Genomic DNA, 9,177 nt, shown 5'->3' on the forward strand with positions numbered 1-9,177 from the left:
CTGCCATACCTGGACAGCCCACAGGAGTCCGTGGGTTCTGCTCCCTGTGCGCAGCAGGGCTGCCGTGGCCAGAGCACACGCTCCCATTTCAGGCCCACGTGGGGCAACAGTGTCCGGCAGCTTCGGGCTGATCCCCTTGCTCCCTGCTCCCTCCTGGCCATGGCCAGAGCCGGCTGACATGGCCCTGCCTCCGGCGTCTCCTTGGCTCCCCAAAGATCCGGGATCTGACCGTGCCTCTGTTCCTCTCTCTTGCAGCCCTCGAAGACAAGGCAGAGGACATCAGCCCTGCCACCAGCAGCCTGGCTCTCGAAACAGCCTTTGTCCTCCGGGCTGTGGAGAGAGCTCCGGGCTCCATCTTGCTGAAGGTGCAAGATCAGTTTCGCAGGGCCCGCAAGAAACGGCCTTGTCTCTGGGGCCACAGCTGGCTGTGCTGCTGGCGCTCTGAGGAGAGCTGATTTGAGAGGCTCTCTGTCTGCTGGGGCCATATGAGCCAGAGGGGATTTTTCTTTTCTTGATGATTGTTTTATTCCTTTTTTATTTCATTCTTCATTAGGATATAATGTTAGAATGTGTTCCAATACCCAGACTCCCAGAAGCTCTCTTTGGTGCCCAGCGTCCACAGGGCACAGGGGAAGAGGGGAAAACGGCTTCTTGTGCCAAGTGAGCTGCCCAGGTGTGCAGTGGGGAAGGGAAAATGGCCAGAAGCCCCTTGGCATTTGGTGGTTCTGCTGAAGCCTTTGTGCTGGCCACAGAGCGGCTGGGCAGGGGCCAGAGCTGCAGGGATCGCTGCCGGCCTGGTGCCTGGAGATGGCCACAAGCCCTCCTGCCCAGCCAGGAAGGGCCATCTGTGTCCTCCTGCCCGTGTGTTGCTGGCTGCATTGCTGAGGCCTCTGAGGTGCCTCTTGATGCGGCTTCTCTGGAGCTCCCTCGGGGCTGCGCCACTGCCAGGCACCTGGGCCGGACTGGGGGAGACCCTGAGGGGACGACAGGGCAGTGGGAGGCCGTGAAGGCATGAGGTGCTGCGGAGGCCCTGATGGGACAAGGCGCTGGGAAGGCACGAGGGCCCTGTGAGGGGAGTGGGTGGCAGGAGGCTCCAAGGGGACAGGAGGCCCCTGAGGGGCTGCGCTGTTGGGAAGCCCTGAGGAAATGGGTGTCAGCCTTGTTCCTGACAGCCGGCTGCTCTGGCGCTTCCTCAGGGAGGCTCCCACACCTGGGGCAGAAGCCCTGGAGGCTGGGCCTCAGCAGGAGGATGGCGACACCCCGAGGTGCCCAGATTGGGCTGGCTGGGGACACGGAGGGCAAGGGGGCCCTGCCAGGGCACGGTCACTGGGTGCTGCCAGGGCAGAGGGCAGAGCAGGGCTGGCGGCCAGCCCGGGCCCCCGCGGCTGCCCAGGCCATGGTGCTGAGGATGAGGCCCTTCTGACACAGAGCTCTGGGCCCAAAGAGCTTCTGCCTCCGTGGCCAGGGTGGCGATGTCTCCTCGAGCAGGGCTGCTGAGTCGCTGCTGCCAAAGCGGCTCTGGATGCCACAGAAACAGCACCAGAGGGTGCACAGGAACAGCAGCACCCTGAACGCAGGCACCTGCTCCAGGAGGCGTCTGCACCAGCCAGGGGCCATACTGTGGGCACTATTGCACGTGGTTTAGCAAAAGGCTTCAGCACACTCGGCCACAATGGCTTTCTCTCTGTGAGGTTTGCCAGCCTCACAGCAATGCTTGGCAGCTGCTGCTGCAGCCTGTGCCCCTGACTGGCTACAATGGCTGTGCTTGAGGGCAGACTCGCCTTCCACAGGCCAGCATCCCCAGGCAGCAGCACTGGTGCCATTGTGAGAGGGAAACAAGTCTGCGCTGCCGCTGGCAACCCTCTTCTTCGTGCAGGCGCCTTAAAACATGTGCCTGAGCTTCGAACCTAAATCCGGGACTGGCTTGGAACAAAGGAAGCAGCAGGAGATGCTGAAGAAAGGCAGGCACTTGTGGCCACCATTCAGGGCTGGAGGGAAGCCCTTTGGTGTCTGCTGAGGACATGGCTCGCTTCACAAGCTCAGGCTTTGCTGCTGGAAGATCCTGCTTTGCTCTTGCTGGAGCCCATTCCCTACCACCAATGCATGGGCTTCCATCGTTCCTGAATCAAGTCTGCTGGACCTGTGGGCAACAAGTCTGTCCCGTGTGCATCTGAGAGCAGAAAAGAGCAGGACATGGCTGCTTCCAGCACTTGTCTTGGCTGCTCCTTCATGGTGCTTGCACCACCATCAGAGACACAGAACGGCTTCTCCTCCCAGAGTTATCCCTATCCTCTGCAATTCCCCGGGTGTCTGCCTTGATGTTCACCGGGGACCTCCCTGTTTGTGGCCATCCATTGCCGTGCTCAGCAGGCAGCCAGTTGTGTTTGCACGGGAGCTGCCACAGGAAGAAACGCAAGAAGTGGACAATTGAATAGCAGAGGCTGGGCCAATTATTTTTCTTTCCAAGTGCAAGACAGACAGAAAAGCACAAGGAAACATGACAGTGTTTTGCTGGAGTCTCTTTGTCCTGCGAAATTCTGTAGCTGTTGGTGTTTCTGTGCTACTCCTAATCCCTTCCTTGAAAAAAATCATTCCAGGAAGGAGCAACATCATCTGACACGTACCAAGTGTTGCCACCAGTTGCTCCAGGTGCTCCTCCCAAGAGCCCCTGTAGGATGGAGCACAGCCCCCAGTGCACGTCGGCTTTGGCTGCCCTCTGGCAGAGAATCCCTCTCGAGGCACAGGTCTCTGGGGCAGGAGATGGGCACCAGCACTGCCAGGGCTCGGGGGGACTCTGCTTTGGCGGGGACTCTGCCACACCTGCTGATGTCAGTGCTCCCTGGGCCCCAGGGCTCAGAGCAGCATTTGTGCCCTGGCTCACACGTTCCTTGTCTCTGTCACACGGCTGCGCTTAGCACCAGTGTCACTGAGTCCTGTTCAGACGATGTCTTTGCCTTTCAGAGTCACTTTGCATTGGCATGTGGGGCACTGATAGGTAATACATTGTGTCCAAAATTTCTGCCAGACCCCTGTGGAACCAAACCCCCGCCCCTCTGTTCAGTTATCAGGGGTGCAGATATGGGTGCTCTCAGGAAAAGCATTGTTATAAATACATATTATAATATAGACTTTTTGCAAATATTAGGATGGATTCTATATGTGTATTAGAATAACTTTTCTATAAAAATATAGAGTTTTTTCAGTTCTACACTAAACCTTGACATAGTAGTTAAATGGATGATATTATATGCCTGTGTTAAACTGCCTGCTTGGTTGGGATAACATTCAATGAACATATGAGGGAGACCCCTCTTGCTGACATGCCAGTCTTCAGCACTGACCATCTGTAGAAAGAATGGACCAAAGCCCAAACAGGAGGTGATAACAAGGGTGAGCTCAAACCATAGCCACGAAATGCACATGCTCTGAAAAGGTGGACCTGAGGAGGAGCCATGCTAAACAATTCTTGGAACATGTAAACTAGTTTGGGGAAAAGTTTAAATATGCTTAATTGGTTATGACTATGCAGTAGGCTCATGCAGTAGAAAGGGTATGTAAAGGACATCTCTGAAAGAGCAGGTGTGCTCTTGGTGGAATGCCAAGCAGCTGGCCACAAAAAAATTTGCTTTATTTGTCTCTTATTGTCCTTTATTCAACTTTTAAATTTTACAGGAGAGTGAACCTCATTTTTCACAATGGGGATGTGTAAAATGGGACTTGAGGTACTCAAATGCCTCAAGAATGCACCAAAAACCCCAAGCACCACATTCCCCTCATGCCTGGGCTGGTGGTCCAGCAGCTCAAGTAGAAGAGTCCTCCAGGAGCTCAGGGGAGCAGCAGCCCTCGTGCTCCTCAGCCGGTGGAGAAAGGGGCCAGTGGCCCAAATGTCTGCTTTGGAAATCAGAGCTGGGTTCCTAAACTCCATTGGCAGTCTCTATAATAGACCTGTGGTGGCTGAGGGATGTAGGTGGGAAGGGTTTGGCAGCCTTGAGCTGGACTTGTTGATGCTCTGAGCTCTGTTGTGTGTGGGAGCCTGTTCCTTTCTCCTTGCCCAAGGGCAGAGTGTTGGTGAGGGCTGGAGTTGGAGGCTGTGTGTGCCCCGAGAGCCGGTACCGTGGGGCTGCAGGTGCTCCTGCCAGCGTGGGCTTGTCTGAGCGGGGCCTTGTGCCTCTTTCAGGTGTCCCTGCTGCAGTCACAGCTGGCCCAAGAGCGACAGCAGCGGCAGAACTACCCTGAGAGCTGTGCAAGGACCAGGCAGGAGCTGTCAGACCTTCACCAGGAGCTGTGCTGCTCCTTTGCAGCTGTGCAAGGAGCCAAAAGCTGTTCTTGTGGAAGAAGAGACTTGAAGCTGCATCGCTCTCTGAACCTTAACTTGGTACTGACTTCCTTGGGCCATGTGTCTCTGGAGAGAGAGGCCTTACAGAAGGCAGGTGCAGCTCTTCTCTTCCACGCAGGATTTGTGCACTGCTCAGAAGCCAATTTCTGCCAACAGGGGCACAAAAATCCTCCCTAGGACACAGATGAACACTGTCAAAGATGAGGGCAAAAAATACCTGCCAAAGCCTCTGCAAACAAACCCATTTGGTTCTTGAAGGTCTGTTCTAGTGAGGAATCTTTGATGGAAGCAGCAAGACTTTTCTTCTGCCTACAAGACCTAGTGATTTATTGCCAAACAGAGAGCAGGGAAAAATGCACTCGTGGCTGTCTCAGAATTCTTAATCTATTTTGTGAGCCTTAAACACTGCACCTCTTGGGTTTTCTCTGTAGAAATTTGAAAAGCCCCAGAAACACCATGCTACCTCCTCATGTGGCTATTTCAAAAGCAAAGCTTTTTTTCCATGAATATTTGTAAGGACTAAGAATCTTTTTAGGCTTTTCCATACATATGCCCTTTGTCAGGGTAGACAGAAGAATTCCTGTGACTCAGGAATGGAGCAGATCCTTAAAGAGCCTGCAGGTTTTGAGGATGCTGAGCCTTCAAACTGACTTCTGAGCCAGGTTCCTGCCCAGCTGCCCAGGAGGGCTCTGGGGACCCAAGGGAAGCAGGGCCAGTGCCAGGAGCAGCAGAGCCAGGTGAGAGCCAGGGAGGGCCTCTCCAACAGCCCCTGGAATGCTGGGCTTTGGGCCCTGGCAGCCATCACAAAGGCCATGGAATGTTGGGGGTGTGACCCTGGCAACTGTCACAAAGGCCATGGAATGCTGGGGGTTGGATCCTGGCAACAATCAACAGCTCCTGGCTATTGGGGTTTGTACCCTGGAGCTGTCAACAGCTCATGCACTTTGGGGCTTGGACCTTGCAAAGGCCAAGGGCACTTTGTGCTATTGTCCTTGCAAAGGCCAAGAACCTTTGGATATTGGTGTTTACACCCTGCAAAGGCCAAGGGCCTTTGGATATTGGTGTTTGTTTCCTGCAAAGGCCAAGGGCCTTTGGGCACTGGGGTTTAGACCCTGCAAAGGCCAAGGGCCTTTGGTCACTGGGGTTTAGACCCTGCATAGACCAAGGGCCTTTGGTCACTGATAGTTTCTCACTCTTTGTGCGAGGGGCGGATGGAGACCCGGAGGGTGAGTGACAAAGCCGCTGCTCTCCTTGTGCCAAGCCCAGCCGGGACCTGGCAGGCCTGGGCTGTGCCTCGGGGAACAGTTCCCTTTGGGATTAGCAAGGGATTGACAGTTGGCTGTTGCAGAGCTGGCAGCAGCTGTGGTGCTGCCCTGGGGACAGGCCTGGCAGGGAATGGGGGGCTCCTGGCTATCCCAGAGCGCAGCCACATCTCCTCCACTGTCCTTCTCCCACTGGAGGCCATGGGCACAAACAAGGGAGCAGCTTTACATTGCCTTCCCCTCACCCAAATTACAGCACAGCCTCAGTGCTTCCCAGAGTCAAGGATGAGTTTCTCCCTGACATCTTCAAAATGATCCCCAGTGGCTTAGAGAAGGTCACAAGGATGATAGGAAGATGCTGCAAGGGCTGGAGCACCTGTGCCAAGGGAAAAGGATGCAAGAGTTGGGGTTGTCCAGGCTCGAGAAGGTTTCAGGGTGACCTAAGAGTCCCTTCCAATGCATGAAAAGGCTGCAAGAGAGCTGGAGAGGGACTTAAGCCAGGGGCCTGCAGAGACAGGACAAAGCTTCCCACTGAGACATGGCAAGGATGGATGGGAGGGAATTCTGCCCTCTGAGGGTGCTGAGGCCCTGGCACAGCTTGCCCAGAGAAGCTGTGGCTGCCCCTGGATCCCTGGGGGTGTTCACGGCCAGGTTGGATTGGGCTCTGGGCAGTTCCCGTTCTGGTGTTCTTAGAAGTGATGAGACACCTTGCAGCATGTTGGTTTGTGCTGCTGTCAAAGTCCTGGGCTGAAAATATTGCCAAGGTGGGGAGGAAGAGCTCAGCTGGAAGTGCTGTGCTCTGGGACAGGCTGGGAAGCACTTAGAGGCAACTGCCTCAGGGGCAGCCATGCAGTCTGAGTGTGCTCTTCCCTGTGCACTTGCAGGGAGCTCGAGGGCTTTCTCACCAGGGACGTTCCTCCAGAGCCCCTGAGGTGAGTAAACTGTGCTGAGCTCACTGGCCTTTTGAAACTGGTTCTCCATGAATGGACACTGGTTCTTATGGGATTGGAAGAGCATCTCAGTGCTACTTTGGAACAGGAACAGAATATCTGACTAACAGCTGGATGTGGGCATTCAGGTGCTGGTAGACGACGGTGACAGCATGGCCAATTCCATCATCTGCACCGACAATCCTGGAAACATCCTCTCAACTCTGACATCCACTGAAGATCAGCATCCCTTTGAATTGGCTCGGGAAGCTACAGAGAATTGTGAGCGCATGTGGCAACAGTTTGACCAAGTAGAGGCGAGAACCCAGAGGATCAGAAGCCAATACCAGATCATAGACTCTCTGCTAGAAGAAATCAGAAGGTGAGCATTTCCTCCTCCTCTTCCTCCTGCATTCCAGAGGCAATCAACTTCCAGGTCTGGGAGGTCAGAGGTGTCCTGGGTGAAGAAATCACCTGCCCACCATCTGTAGGCCTCAGTGTGGCTCTCGAGCATTGTCCTGTCTGGGTTTTTCATGCTCTACTGTGACTCCCAAGGCTGTCTGGGAGATGCAGAGCCATGTTGGAATAGAAGACTCCTTCTTCTCGCTGTGCTGCTTCCCTGAATTCTGTTTTTGTGTGCCCCTGCCCAGCCACTGCTTCTGGCTGAAGGAAGGCAAAATCCTGCCTTCCTTTCCCTTTGCCTCTGGAGGATTTCCTTGGGAGGGAAAGAGCAAGGTCTTCCTTAGCCCACTGCCCCAAACTCCATCATGGAGTGATGGAAATGGCATTGCTGACTCTTCAGGCCTCTTGCTTCTTCTGACTGAGCCTTGTCTCTGCAGTGACTGTGCAAACTTTGAGAAGTCCAAGGAAATGCTGCTGCAATGCACTGGAATCCTGGAGACAGGAGCCTTTTGTCTGCAGCAGAAGAACACTAAGCAGCAGAAGGAAGCATCAGTCCAGGCGGGAGAGGCAGAGCAGCAGGACAGGATGGAGGTTGGTTTTGGAAATGAGACTGGTTTTCTCTTGAAAAGTTGTCTTGCCCCTTCTTGTACAGTGAAGAACTTGGCTGCACTCGAGGGAGAAGAGCCATCCTTGCAGATCCAACTGGAATTCAAGAGGAAGACATTGGAGGAATTGAAGCTTGAGAGGGATGTGCTGGAGAAAGAGAGGGATGATGTTGGCAGGGCTCTGAACACCTTATTGCTAGGCAGCACCTGTGGGAGTGGGAGTTGTGGCAGCCAGATCAGCCCAGATGCTCTTTCTGGCACTAGAAGACAGGCACACTGCTGTGCACACCTGGCTCAAGATGGCACACGCATTTCTTAGCCAGGGATATGCATGTTCATCAGCAAAGTGTTGCATGCTTCTGCAAAATGTGTTGCTTTGGGCAGCCACAGAGCCTCTAAAAGAGGGAAGTGAGCTGGGGAAACTTTGAGGCCAGAGCACAGCTGCTCCTTGTCCTCTGGCTGCCTGTCAGGTGGCACTGGCTGGCTCTGCACAGGGCTCCCCAGGAAGGGCTCCAGCTGTACCTTGTCCCACTTGCAGATTTCCCCAGAGCAAGAGGCGTCGACGTGGTGTCTGGAGCAGCTGAGCCAGGAATCCTCTGGCCAAGGGCATGAAGTGGCCCAGGTGGGCAGAGAGGAGGAGCTGCTGGCCCAGAAGGCTGACCTTGAGGGGCGACTGGCAGCCAGCGAGGGGCTCCAAGAAGACCTTGCCAGGCAGCTGGCAGAGACCAGGTAAAGGCAGGGAGCTGAGCCTTTTCAGATGTTTTTACATTGCATGGACAGAATACAGAAGAGTCTCAAAAACAAAACAAAACTATACTAAACTAAACTAAAAAAAAAAAAAAAAAAAAAACAAAAAACAAAACAAACAAACAAAAAAACCAAAAAAACCCCCAAAAAAACCCCATGATATGAAGGTTATTTTTCTGGCACGTAGAGCCAGAAAAGCTTTTATGAGCCTTGGGCTCCTGTTTGTGCCACCGAGTACACTCCTGTGGGATGTCAAACACAATCCAGCCAGCCTGAACTGAGGAGTACTTCAACCATGCAGATGCTGAGTGAAACCTCAAGTTTCTCTCGGATTTGGTTCCTCGTTCTGGGCATTGAACATCCCTCGCTCCTTTCTGAGTAGCTTGACATGATCCTGATCTTCAGACCAGGAAGCTTCATCTTCAGCATTCCAGGCTCTTACCTTGGCACGCTGGGAGTAGCACGCTGCCATTCAGGGTGAAGCCAGAGGCTCCTGCTGAAAATCTTGAGGCATTTCTGCTTCCAAGCACACTCTTGAGATGTGAGGGACAGGATGTAGTGCTGGTTAGAGAGCAGCAGGGAAAGCTCTTTGGAATTCTCAACAGCCTCTGGGCATTCTTGCTGATTGTTGATGGGCACCCAGCTGCCAAACCTGCCAAGGGCCCTTTGCATGGTCCCTCTCACTGTGTAAGGAAGGACAAGTCTCTTGGGCTCCTGCCTGCTTGTTCAGCAACACTCAAATAAAGGCAGCAAGTCTACTGCTTGACCTTGCAAGGGTTGAAACAGCAGTCTCTGCATTCAGGTAGTTGGTATTCAGACAAAAACCTGTTCCGATTATTTCCAAGTGCTGCCATGGCCATGACATTTTACTGGATCTGCAAAGTAGTTCTGAAGCC

The sequence above is a fragment of the Ammospiza caudacuta genome, chromosome 15 (assembly GCF_027887145.1).
Source record: "Ammospiza caudacuta isolate bAmmCau1 chromosome 15, bAmmCau1.pri, whole genome shotgun sequence".
Taxonomy (NCBI): Eukaryota; Metazoa; Chordata; class Aves; order Passeriformes; family Passerellidae; genus Ammospiza; species Ammospiza caudacuta.